We start from the raw sequence: 14191 nt of genomic DNA, 5'->3' as shown, positions 1-14191 counted from the left end.
GAGGCCTATCCGACCTAGGATTTCTTTGTCGTTAGCAAAGTCTATAGTAATGAATTTGACTAGGTTGCTCCGGAGGAAGTCCTTAAAATCCTGGCACTCAACGTCGGCATGGCATATGTGGTAGACCAAGCATAAGTCATGCACGCAAACCTGGATCACAATGGGCTTCTTACTCTCTTCGTCCTTTAGATCCTTCTCTCGTCCCAGGACTGTGGTGTACTCAACATCTAGCCCAGCAACCCACTCATCATCTGAGTTTTCGAACATGCGTCTGAAGCGAGAAAGGCATCCTTTCACCGTCGCGGAAGAATGGGTGTAGATGGCATCGAACTCATCATCGGTGATGGTTCTAACCTTGTACTCACCGCCGATCATGGAGATTTGGGACGCCATGGATTTGGGAGGAGGGTTAGGATTAGTGGAACTGCCGTAATGTGAATGGACGGGACGACTAGGAGCGAACTGCCGTAGTATTGAAGGACGTGCGGGCACGAGTAGGAGTGAACTGCTAGCGTGCGAACGACAGGGTAGTGGCTTTCCATTCTCCCATGATACGGGCTTCCGAGAGCCCTTGGATCTGAGATCGAACGGTGGGACCGAATCCGTTCTCTCACTCGCGCAGGTATGCTCGGATGTGCAAGGATCATGTGGATTGGGAGCTGCTAAATCTAGCCCTGCGGATCTACTTCGAGGAGATTTCTTGGAGAAGCACAGGATGCCCCACCCCAGTGAGCCGCCGATTGCATTCGTTCGATGGGCGGAAGGAGAAGTGAATTCAGGAGATCCACGTCGTGCTGCGAGATGAGAATGCTTGACTGGACTCCTGCCCACCAGCACGCCACTGGAGCCGGAGCAGGTGGATCCCCTACATTACCTCTCCCCCAAACCTGCAGAAGATTGAAATTAGGCTTGCAATCAGCTTCAATTGAGCTGTCTGGTGGTTATTTCTGCTTCCTAAGAGACAACATCTGGCTGGAGGATGAGCAGGAACCAGGAACTCCGATGAATTTCCCCTATCACAATGGGGGGGGGGGAGAGCGCCGGTTGGGCAGTGGTACGGCCCACCTCCACCCCAAATGGGGGCACAATCTGGGCAGGCTCCTGTAATTGCCCAAGATCAATCTTCTGGTGGTTCTGACTCTCAGATCAGTGGGAAATCTCAAGGCAAGAATCAGCAAAAGAAGAGATAGGACATCTAGAAAACTGCTCCTGCCCCTGCTTCGGGCCTTATGGCATACTTTGAGGTGATCTACTACAACTGTGGGAAACCAGAGCATCATTTGGATAAATGTGTCAAGCCCAAGAGTTGTTTTATCTGCAAAATGGTTACCCATAAAGTTGAGAATTGCCCTGTCAAAAGGAAAACCCACAGTTCTGCTAGATATGTTGGAAGTGATAGGAATACTGCTTACTTCCATGCAGTAGCTAACCAGAGGAGGAGGAAAACCCTCATTCACTCCCTTGATGGCCCTAATGGCCCTGTTACTGAGGTAGATGAGATGCTGAAAGTGGCTAGTGACTTCTACAAAGACTTGTTTAAGAAAGAAAACCCTTATGGGTTCTCTCTACAAAACAATTTTTTCTTTGCTTCTGAAAAAGTCTCTCCTGCTGAAAATGAGCTGCTAGTAGCCCCTTTTTCAGAGACAGAGGTGAAGGAAGCCATTTTTATCTCTTATCCTGATGGGGCTCCTGGTCCTGATGTGATTCCCTTCTTGTTTTACCAGCATTTTTGGGACTTGGTGAAAAATGATCTTTTAGATATTTTCCAAGCCTTTCATAGAGGAGAGTTGGATCCAGCAACTTACTCATGGGGGGTCTGTTGGGGTCAAGTTAAATAACTGTGAAAGTGATTTTTTCCTTGCTGGTAAAGGCCTTAGTCAAGGTGACCCCATCTCCCCGCTTTTGTTTCATTTAGTAGCGGACGTTCTTACTAAAATACTGAGCAAAGCTGATCATAGTCTGATTGCAGGGTTCTGTCCTGAGGTCTGCCCTGGTGGCATCATCTGCCTTCAATATGCAGATGATACCATCCTTTTCTTAGACAATGACTCCACACATGCTAGCAATCTGAAAACTGTTCTAACCTGGTTTGAACAAGTCTCAGGCATGAGAATCAACTACTCTAAAAGTGAACTCATCCCTATCAACATGGATGATCAGGAGTTAGCTGACTTCCTCTCTATTCTAGTCTATAATAAAGGTAACTTCCACATTAAGTACCTAGGTATCCCTCTCCACTATGATAAACTGAGGAGAGAGGATATCCAACCCCTTCTGGATAAAATCATTAAAAGGATTGATGGGTGGAGGGGCAAACTTCTCTCTTATAGAGGTAGATTGATCCTCATATAAGCTTGTTTGGCTAGCATTCCAGTGTATCTCCTCTCCTTCTTCAAGTTCCCTAAATGGGCAGTGAACCTCATCAATTATCAGATGTCTCATTGCTTGTGGAATGATTTTGAGGGAAATAGGAAGCTACACCTTCCTAATTGGGCCCTAGTCTCTATGAAAAAAGATTTTGGAGGCCTAGGCATACCTAACCTCCAAGAAATTAACATCTGTCTTCTAGGGTCTTGGATTAAAAGATTCTATGAGGAAGACCTGAAACCCTGGAAGTTTCTTATTGCCCATAAATACCTAGGAAATAAACCTAATATTTTTGTCCCTTCCTCCAACCCTAAGACCTCTAGATTCTGGAAAGGATTAAAATCTATTATGCATGCTGTGAAATTTGGCTACAGATGGAACATAGGGGATGGGAGCAGAACCAGGTTCTAGAAAGATAGTTGGTTTGGCACATCCCCCCTAGTAGTCTAATTTTGACCTATTTACTCTGTCCGCGTTGAGCTTAACAAAAGTGTCAATGAAGTTTGGGACGGTCAATGCCTAAAACTCTCTTTAACAAAAGCATTACCTTTACTACCGAGCCGGATGCCCTGATTTGGCAGCTGGCCAATAAGGGGAAGTATTCCTCCAGCTCCCTCTATCATGTTATCAACTTTAGAGGGGTTCAACCCGTGTTTATCCCTGCTGTCTGCAAATTGAGAGTTCCCCCTAAAATTCATGTATTTCTCTGGCTTCTCTCCAAAAACAAATTAATGACTAGGGATAAACTTATGAAGAGACACATCATCAAACCCCTTGATTGTGTTTACTGCTTGGAACAAGAGTCTTGTTCTCACCTATTTTTTGAATGTATAGTTGCTAAACATCACTGGGCCCACATTGAGGAATATTTCTCTAGTCAGATTGGCTCATCCTTCGAATGTGTCGCCAGATTATGGATTGCTACCAAAAAGTGCTCAGTTTTAAACACTGTTAGCTCAGCTGTCCTTTGGTGCCTCTGGAAATATAGAAATGCTATGATTTTCAGTAACACCTCCTGGATTTCCATTCCGCAGGTCTTGAGGTTGATCAGGAACATGGTGAGGAACTGGGCAATTCTCTCCTCTGGATCGGACAAGGACAAGTTGATGAGCTTCATGGAAACCCTAACAAGATCCCTCCAGAAACCGTTGGTGATCACTTGTGGCTGAACAAGGCTCGACCTGCTCTGGGGCTGGACCCGTGGGCTCGTCTCAAGATCGCTAATGAAGATGATGGGCACCTGGCGCCGAAAAAGAGGGGCATCCACCATGCTACGCCTTCCAGCCCGGTCTCTCCGCTTGCTTACTGGTCGCCGTAGGCTGACACGGCCCCTCGGCTGAAGACCATGAAGGCTTCGCTGGACCCTCCTTGTGTCATTTGAGTGCTCTATCCGCTCTGCCTTTGGCACCGTTCGGGTGATTTGTGTTATTCAGAGAACTTGTTCATCCAGCCCCCCTAGTTTGTAGCTTTTCTATCTTTGCTTTCGAACTGCTCTTTGAGCTGCTGTATCAGAATATGTTGTGGTTTCATTCTCAGCAATGGAACCGGGGAGATGCTCCCTGTTTTTCTAAAAAAATTATTTCATATGTTATTATATACTATTTTTATTGTCATCATATATTTAATAGATACTTACATATGTAAGAAAACGATATCCCACATCTTATTAACTTATAAAAATAATTTCTTAACAAATAAAATCCTAGATTGTTTTGGCACGAAAATCCTAGTGATTGTGTACAAAAGCTTGGTAAGATTTAAGGACGAATGTAATAATATCACTTATTATTTAAATATATTTATAACAAAATGCTCATCCCCTTTTTATTTTTTGATAACATTGCTCGCCCAACCCAACATTATAATTAGAATCAGCCCAGCAAAATCGTGTATTTCGAGAAAGTGCAAATGGCCTGTAATTTTTTAGGAAATAAAATAAACGGGCCGCATGGACGCTACATTATTTGTTCATCCAGCCCAGCTAATGGCTGTAATTCAAAAAAAAGATCAAATTGACTATAAATTCTACCGCGCAAAAAAAGACTGTAAATTCTGAAAAAATGGGTTGAATATGTGCCACATTTTTGGAGGCTGAAATGTGGGCCAATAGGTCGAAGTCAATGCAAGTCGTTGTCAATTTAGTCAACAAATGATTCTGACATGTTAGCCGTTGGATTTACATCCAACAATAGGCATCCATCTTCAATCTCTCTTCTTCTTCCTCCAGCGCCGCCGGGACCACCTCCCGCCTCCTGCTGCTAGCAGCTCTGCTTAGCACGCTTCGCTATGAAGCGCTACTCCACCGTTGGCCAGGCCATCCCTCCACCCCTCCACACCTCCTGTTCTTCTCCACCGACTACTGAACCACACCGCACTAGAACCAGTTAACCCTCGTACACCTCTCTGTCTGCGACTCTACTCCCGCGTCTTCCCATCTCCGGCTCGTTGCTGTCCGGGGCCTTGCCGTCGTCCACCACCTTGGATGCGCTCGGCGCGGCATGGTGAACGTGGTCAATGAATGACACCATCGGAAGTAGACTGTGCGTGGAGAGGCTGACAGCTGGGTCCACGGCCGCACACAAGGAAATGCCTCCTTATTACGTGCAAAATAATGATTCCTCCACCTGACATCTAGGACCCACCGGAAGGGCCTCTGTATTTCGCGAAATAAAGTGCCCCCCGCTGACATGTCGGACCCACCAGCTATCTTCGCACGCAAGGAAGTGCCTCCTTATTACGCACAAAAAAATGAATATTCCCCCTACCAGCTGGAACCCAGCATAGTGGGAGGCTGACTTGTGGGCCTACCAAGTTAACGGGGATGGAGGGCTTTGTCAACTTAGTCAATATGAACGATTCTAGCTCATGTTACCGTACGATGTTCATCCAACGACCGTAGTGCTTCTTCAACCTCTGGTCTTCTTGCTCCAGCCGCCCAAACCAGCGCCGGTCGTGCCGCGTGCTCCTGCCTCTCGTGACCGGCTGTGATGCCGCGGAGGCCTCACCGCCCCCTACTACTCCCACCGCTGGCCAGGTCATCCCTCTACTCACCCACACCCCTTGTTAATCTGCGGCGGCAGCAGCCTCACACCGCAGCCGAACCAGTGAACCCTCGTACTCCTCTTCGCGTGTGCATCCACTGCTGCGTCTTCCCCGGCTCCGAGTCGCCCCCTTCCTAGTCCTTGCCGTCGTCCACCGCCCTGGTGCTCTCGACGCGGCGAGGTCAACGACCGACTTCCATCGGAAGAGTACTGTACGTGCAGAGGCTAACAGCTGGGTCCACGGCAGCCGCAAGGAAGTGCCTCCTTATTACGCGGAAAATAATTATTCCTCCACCTGACAGCAGAGACCCACCGGACGGGCCACCAGTATTTTGGGAAAAAATCGTTTCCCCCTGACTGCTAGGACACACCGGACGGGCCACTGTATTTCGCGAAAAAAACGTTCCCCCAAATGCCAGCTCGGACCCACCGGAAGTGCCTCCTTATTACGCACAAAAAAATGAATACTCCCCCGGCTAGCTGGGACCCACCTTGCTGGGAGGCTGACTTGTGGGCCTACTAAGTTGACGCAGACGAAGGGCTTTGTCAACTTAGTCAATATGAACGATTCTAGCTCCAGTGACCGTACCATGTCCATCCAACGACTGTAGTGCTTCTTCAACTTCTGGTCTTCTTGCTCCAGCCGCCCAAAGCAGCGCTGTTCATGCCGCATGCTCCTGCCTCCCCTGGCCGGCTGTGCTGCCACAGAGGCCTCACCGCCCCTACTATTCCCACCGCTGGCCAGGCCCTGCGGCGACGGCAGCCTCACACCGCAGCCGAACTAGTGAACCCTCGTAGTCCTCTCCGTGTGGGCTTCCACTGCCGCGTCGTCCCCTTCCTAGGCCTCGCCGTCGTCCACCGCCGTGGTGCTCTCCGCGCGGCATGGTCAACGTGGTCAAGGAACGACTTCCATCGGAAGAGTACTATACGTGGAGAGGCTGACAGCTGGGTCCACGGCCACAACCCAGTTTTTTGTGATTTGCCAAGTAAGTCGCTTTGTCAGGCCTGTTGGGCTGCAAATCTTTAAAGACGAGGAGAGCTTTGATTCGGCTGGCCGAGAAAATGGCCCATCGGTAATGAGAAATGGGTTGTACATTTTTAAAACACATCAAACCGGCAATTAGTTTCAAATATCTTTTTTTTCATTTCAAAATTTTAAATTACATTAATTTTTATGCGTGGATAATTTGTTGAATTTTATATTGATATACATTTATTTTTAAAATCAGTTTGAATGTGAGTCGAAATTTCGGGATTAAAAACAGTTCGGACCGCACCGAAATATGCAAAATTTCGTATAATTTTTTAACCGTTGCCACAATATGGGCTGCAATGCTAACAAAAAGAATATGGGCTCCAAAAAAAACCTTAAGAATTAGCAAATGGGCTGTAAATTATTAGAAATAATGGCAGATGGGCTCTATGCTGTTTTCCACAGATTTGAGGCTTTCCTAAAAAAAGGTCGACGCACAAGCACTGACTGTTGGATGTCCATCCAACGGTCGTCGTGCTTCTTCAATCTCTGCTCTTCCTGCTCCAGCCGTTCAAACAAGCGCCGGCGGGACTGCCTGCTCCCTCCTCCTCGCGGCCAGCTGTGCTGCCGCGCAGGCCTCACCGCCCGACCGTACTCCCATCGCTGGCCTAGCCATCCCTCTACTCACCCACGCCTGCTGTTATTCTCCGGCGACGACAGATGAACCAGTAAACCCTCGTACAGTTGTATTCCCCTCCGCGTGGGAAACAACTGCCGAGTCTTCCCTGCCTCCGTGTCGTCCCCTTCCTAGGCCTCGCCATCGTCCACTACCCTGGTGCTCTCGGCGCGATGTGGTCAACGTGGTCAAGGAACGACTTTCATCGGACATGGACTGTACGTGGAGAGGCTGACAGCTGGGTCCACGGCGGCAGCAAGGAAGTGCCTCCTTATTACGCGGGAAATAATGATTCCTCCACTTGACAGCAGGGACCCACCGGACGGGCCACCATATTTTGTGAAAAAAAACGTTTCCTCCCTGACTGCTGGGACCCACCAGCTACACCTTCGCACGCAAGGAAGTGCGTCCGGGCAAAAAAAAGATTCGCCCCCCTGACTGCTGGGACCCACCAGCTACATCTTCGCACACAAGGAAGTGCGTCTGGGCAAAACAAAAAACAAAACGATTCGCCCCCCTGACTGCTGGGACCCACAAGCCCCCGACTGCTGGGACCCACCAGCTACATCTTCGCACGCAAAGAAGTGCGTCCGGGCAAAAAAAATGATTCGCCCCCTGACTGCTGGGACCCACCAGCTACATCTTCACAGGCAAGGAAGTGCCTGACAGTCGGGACCCACCTGGTCGAACCGTATGTGGCGTTGTCATTCTGGTCGTGAACGTGTACGTACATATATACTGGTGGATGTAGAGCCGTGCACGTGTCGTAGTAGAGGCGGCCATGGTGCAAGAAATAAAATACGGCCACGTATGTGTACATACGGGCGGGGTCTCGAACGCCTACTCGCGCATACGTACGACGAGGGATTGTGTACATGGCTGGGTCGGAACGGAGAAACAACGTCGTCGTCGTGTTCATGGGGAGGCAACGGAATGCGTCATGCTCACCGGGAGGCAACGCGGCTGGGTCGGAACGGAATGCGTGGTCGTGTTCATCGGGAGGGCTTGGACGGAAGAGGCGATGGAAACGAGGCCTGGTGTACCGCACAACGGAGGAAACGGACCTCCTACGGTTGAAACGGGGGTCTTGTTGATCGGGAGGGGTGTGGTGGAAACGGACCTCCTACGGTCGAAACGGGGGTCCTGTTGATCGGGAGGGGTGTGGCGTACCGCAAAAAGGAGGAAACGGACCTCCTACGGTCGAAACGGGGGTCCTGTTGATCGGAAGGGGTGTGGCGTACCGCAAAACGGAGGAAACGGACTTGTGTTGGAGCGCTACGGTCAAAACGGGGGCCCTGTTCATCGGGAGGGGTGTGGCGTATCGCAAAACGGGACTCCACGGGATACTGTTCATCTCCACCGTCGACCCCCTCCAGCCTCCACGAGCTACTGTTCATCCACCGTCGACCTCCTCCAGCCTCCACGGGCTCCTGTTCATCCAGCCTCCACCGCGCGCTACTCCACCGGCTATAGTTCAACCACCCCTCCATCGTCTACTATTCATCTAGCCCTCCATACCACGGGGTCCTATTCAACCACCCCTCCACGGGCACCCCTCTACCGTCTACTGTTCATCCTGCCTCCACACCACGGGGTCCTGTTCATCCACCCCTCCACGGGCACCCCTCCACCGTCTACTGTTCATCCAGCCCTCCACCACACCACGGGGTCCTGTTCATCCAGAGGCAACGCCACCGCTCACTGTTCATCCACCCCCCCCCCCCCCCGCAACGCTCACTGTTCATCCCATCAATCGGCTTCAGTTAGCAGCAGTAGCCAAGGAATCGCTCGATCGGGTTCAGTTAACAGCCATCGATTGATCGCTCGGGTTGAGTAACGCGTAGCCTGCAGTGCAATCGCTCGGGTTCAGTTAGAGCCCAACGCCTCGCTCGAATTCAGTTAGAGCCAATGCCTCGCACACACACGTGCGTACGTGTATGAGAAAAACGCGCATCGCCCGGCCCCCGACCTCCCACCGTTACCGGGAACTCCCCGAAATTTTCCTCCCCCTCGCTTCTACCACGGTTTTTCCCATCATGGACGGCCCAAAGAATGCATGCAGCTGCGTCTCCGGCCCTCCTAGGACGAAAAGCCCATTTTCTGCCATGATTTTTTGTCATAGAAGTAGGAGCCCACCACATCTATGATGATACCGGGTTTTGTCACAATTATCGTCATAGAAGTGTCATATGTATGACAGAAATTTTTTTCGTTCGACCCAAAATGTCACGGATGTGTCTTTTTTTGTAGTGACAACGCCTTGCGACCAAGCTCAACGTCAACAAGCACCCTATGATATTCAACATTGGAGACCTCGTGTGGCTACACCTTCGCAAGGACCGCTTTCCACAAGAACGCAAGTCCAAACTTCGACCACGCGCGGATGGACCATTCAAGGTGCTTGCACGCTACAACAACAACGCTTACAAGATCGACATTCCTCGTGACAAGTACTCCGTGAGCGACATCTTCAACATCAAAGATCTCTCGCCCTAGCATGGTGATGAGGATTTCGATCCAAGGACGGATCTTCCCCAAGGGAGGGGAGATGATGCGGAGCATCCCAAGATCATCCCCATGGACGCACCTACACCTCCAATGACACCACTTGGACCAATGACACGAGCCCGAGCCAAAGCTATCGAAGATAAGGTGAACTCACTCCTCTCCGAACTTCCACTTTCTATGCATGAGACATGGCTACTACCTAAGTCCGAGATGTTGTGCATGATTAGGTACCAAGAGGGTCATCCCGAAGATGCGCATGAAGACGGACAACTCCCCAAGTCCACGGATGAGGAGAACCAACGGAAGGAGCCAAGAGCATCTCCCAGGCCCCGGACATCCAGCCAAGGCCCCAGACATCTGGCCCCTGGAGCGCCTTCCTCTACTGCTGCTCAGCCACCAAGTGCCTACAGGCCCCGGACATCCGGTCCCGCAAACCCGGACATCCGGCCCTTCCCGAGGTCCCGGATATCCGCCCCCCTGACCGGAAATCCGGATACCCCCAAACCCGAGAGCAACATGGCCAGCTTCACCAGCCCGGACATCCGGCCCTCCGCGAACGCCCGGACATCTGGCCCGACGCCCGGACGTCCGGCCTCCCTGTCTGCGCACAGTAAAGGCCCGAGGCCCGTGTACCCCTTCTACCCCCCTAGACTATATATACTCCACCTCGTCCAACTTTCTAGGGTTAGCAAAGGATTAGCTCATATTTTGTGTGAGAGCTTTGCTCATCCACTTGGTTACCTTCGCCTCGGAGATTCGAGCCTCCACCGGAGAAGATCCCCCAAGCGGATTCAAGACCCCTCTTTAGGGAAGAACATCAAGACCTCCTCACGGAGAAGAACCGGTTACCCTTTTGTATCGTCCCTAGTTGATCGTGGATCGTGTATCTTACTTTATGTACTCGAGGATCTAGCCCATGTGTGACTTGTTCTTGTTACTTTGAGTGTTCCTCTCGTGTTTCCCCTTGTGTTTTCCCTCATTCCCCTCTTTGTGTTCCTCGTGTTCTTCGCGGGATCCGCTCTTTTCGTGAAAGATCGGCCGATTAGGGTTCCACCCTACATCATCTTGGTAACACATGCTATATGTAAGTTAGTCAAATAATAATATGTAAGAAAACATAAAATATAGCTATGAAAAAAGCAAAAAAAAATATGCCGACGGCAAAGCCGTCGGCATAGTTGTGGCCAAGGCAGATGGCCGGCGCGGTGCGGATCGATGATGTGTCATCTATGCCGATGGCAGCCGTCGGCATAGGCCTTGGTCGGTGCGCTTTGGATCGATGACGTGGCGTTCGTATGAATGCCGATGGCCGCCCGTCTTCGCCGTCGGCATAGATCTAACGCCATTAGCCGCCCGTCACGGGTGTGGTCGCCAGCCCCGCAGCTATGCCGATGGCCGATATATGCCGACGGCAGCTGTAGGCATAGATTCGTCTATGCCGACAGCCGTTCTTTGCCGACGGGGGCCGTCGGCTTATACTGGGATAGCCTGACGGCCGTTGTACGTCGACGGCCTGGGGCCAGCTGTCGGCATAGTCTAGAATAGGCCGACAGTGGATGTCGGCATACTTTTGGCCGTCGGCATTGAGCCCTGTTCCGGTAGTGCACGGACCGCACCGGCGCTCCTCCTTCCTCCAAAGATCCCACATTGCACTCTGATGTTACTGAGAAGGTTGCATCCATGTCATAAAAAGAAACGAATCGACTTACTCCTACCTCATTATGCACAGGTAACTGATGCTGTTGTTGTACCCTTTAACAAGTGGAGCTCCTCTGCTCTCTTCTGCTTTGTTGTGGACACCCATCCTTGCTGGTGTAGAGCAAACTGCAGAGGCCCTTTGAGACGGTGCTATGAACAACCAGGCCGGTTCGAGCTACGATATCACAAACCAAGAGGTAGAGGCAATGAAGCTCGAGAGGTCCAAGCGAGGAAGCATCTTCTGTTGCAGAGAAGCAAGATGACAGAGACATACAATATATGTTAAGAGGTCAGTCGATGAGCGCAGGGCAAAAGATAATCAGGTAATTGGGCGCATGTAGGCCTAGGAGCCATTAGAAACTATATATATCCGATTCCGCGGCAACACACCGGATATCGTCTAGTTCACCCATGTACGAGGGAGTGGTCATCAGCGACAACGAGATGGGGAGGTGGGGCGCTAGGGCTAGGGTAAGCGAGAAAATCATTTATCGGAAAAATATTTATTTATTTCAGGTGACTGACATATAATCGCTCCCATTAAACGTGTGTATGAAACTACCAGTGCTAGTTTATGGCAGCAACAAATTGTCCGTCTACTCGAAGGCCCATGCCTGTTCACTGCGGACCTCGGCCTCCTCCTCCTTGGTGTAGTCGTTGACGATGTTGAAGTGCGCGCGCATGCCCTCGACCGTCTTGCCCCTCATCTGATCCGCCACCGTCTTGCAGGCCAGGTCAAGGAGGCCCTGCACCTCGAGGTAGTTGGCGGCGAGGAGGAGGTCAAAGAGCGTGTCCTGGTCGACGCCGCTCACGAAGTCGGTGTCGAACCGATCCAGGTCGGGGTAGCCCGACGAGAAGGTGGTCTTCACGACGTACGCGGCCGCGTCGGCGTCGCCGTCGCCGTAGTGGCGTTTGCAGTAGTCGACGACGCGTGCGAGGATGCGGCCCGTCACCTGGGTCAGCGGGATCGCGCCGGCGGCGCAGCCGTCCTCCAGCATGTTCTTGATCAGCACCGACGCCGCCGCTATCGTGTCCGCCTGGACCACGAACTCCTCGCCGTCCGAGCTGCGGAGAGTCACCGTCGTCGTGTTGTCGCTGCTACTTGCCATCTCGATCACTGATCTCCTATCCTACGCGCGCGTGTGTCTATCGATCTGTCGAGATCGCTAGCTCCTGTCGAACTAGCTAGGTCTTTCGATCCAGCGATTGATCGATGGGTGGGAGTAACAAGGGAGACGCGGCGCCCGAATTTATAGAAGGGTAGGGAAGTCGGCGCCGGCTTTTTTGGGTTGCTTTTAATCCGAATTTGTATCAATACATGACATACAATAATGCCCAGGAGCGTTTTTGTTGAATAAAGTTTTTTTTTGAGGGAAAAACCAAACTTTATTCATCAAAAACCACAGAGTGTGGGATATATCTTTGGTTATGTGATTGGCCAAACCAAACGTGGCGTCCCGGACCAAGAGTAAGCGAATGCCTGGCTAAGCTATGAGCTTCTACATTTACTCTACAACTTTCGAATTTAAAAATGCAATTAAAAGTTTCTGCCTGCAGTTTGATCTCCTTAATGATGGCACCATATCTTCCATCTGAACCCTTCTGAATATCTCCTATAACTTGCTTGCAATCAGAAGCAATAACCATATTGGATATATGAAGGTCCTCCCCAAGTGCAAGTGCTTCTCTGACTGCCATTGCCTCCAACGTGGCCGGGTCCTGTATCCCCGCGACCACCAGTGAAGAACTGCCAATGAAGATTCCGTTGCAATCCCTGCACACTGCAGAAACCGAGCCGCCCCTTCCCTGACGAACTGCAGCATCTACATGTACTTTATGGTACCCTGTCGGTGGCGCACTAGGGCGCTGGCCATGGCCCTGAATATAAGGCGCAGCGCTTCCAGAAGGAGGTTTGTCCGAGATGATTGATAACTCTTCTATAAACCGAGTGATAAACGAATAAGTTGCATGGGGACTTTGAAAAATACCTTCATGGATAGCCTTCCTGCGAGCATACCATATCGCCCACAAAGTAACAGCAAGCTTAACAAACAAGTCATGGGATAAAGTTTTCTGAATTCCCCGAAAAAGAAAAAGAGCCGGGCATGGCAACCGGCCCACCAGCCCAACAAGCGACCCTAAACGTCTGCCAATGTGGGCCGGACCAGATACATGATCTTATGCTCCTTCATCTTGCGCTTTTATGTCTCGCTTATTATTGTCAGACCTAGGAGAACCTCGCCTCCAGAAGCGTCCACAATGGGAAACGCCATGAAAAAAAACTTTGAAAAATAAGGAAAAAACAAAGAACAACAGAAAAAAGTATGAAAGAAACAAATAAAACCGGTGAAAAAACAAAGAAAAACAGAGGACTGAAGGAAGCCGGTGAGGAAATAGAGGAAAACACAATAAAAAAAAAGGGCAAAAAAAACATCGGAAGAAATTTGTACATAAACCACCATGACCAATCTTCTCCATCGAAAGAAGTGAAAGGAAAAAACATACAAAACAAGGGCTGACCCAGTACTGTAGCAGGGCGAAAATGCTTCAGATGAGACCAAACGAACATTTGCTGTAAGTGAGATATAGTCTTCACGTGGCGCACCTGTGTGTCGCTTATAGGGAGACCAAAAAAGTCTCACATGAAACGGGTGAGAATGGGCTGGCCAAGCACGCAGGTGGTCCAGAAGCTTTAAGCACCTGTTTTTCGCTTTCCATTTTTATTTCTGTTTATATTTTGAAATATTTCAAACATATATATTATAAACATCAGTTTACATAAAATCATGAATAAATGTTACTTATGCATTTGAAACATGTTAAACTTGTATTGAAAAAATGATTCTAATGTATACAAAAAATGTACAACATGTATGGCAAAAAGTACACCTCAATATATATATATATATATATATATATATATAAACA

The 14191-nt window shown here is 50.0% G+C and overlaps 1 pseudogene; it reads right to left on the bottom strand.

The window, feature by feature from the left end:
• Positions 1 to 11841: 11841 nt before the first annotated feature.
• LOC125532114 (SKP1-like protein 4 pseudogene) lies at positions 11842 to 12384 on the bottom strand (annotated as a pseudogene).
• Positions 12385 to 14191: the final 1807 nt, after the last annotated feature.

The sequence above is a fragment of the Triticum urartu genome, chromosome 3A (genome assembly GCF_056163025.1).
Source record: "Triticum urartu cultivar PI428250 chromosome 3A, HENAU_Tu73, whole genome shotgun sequence".
Lineage (NCBI taxonomy): Eukaryota > Viridiplantae > Streptophyta > Magnoliopsida > Poales > Poaceae > Triticum > Triticum urartu.
The sequence above is the reverse complement of the archived record's forward strand: the minus strand, read 5'-3'. Positions and strand labels throughout refer to the sequence as shown.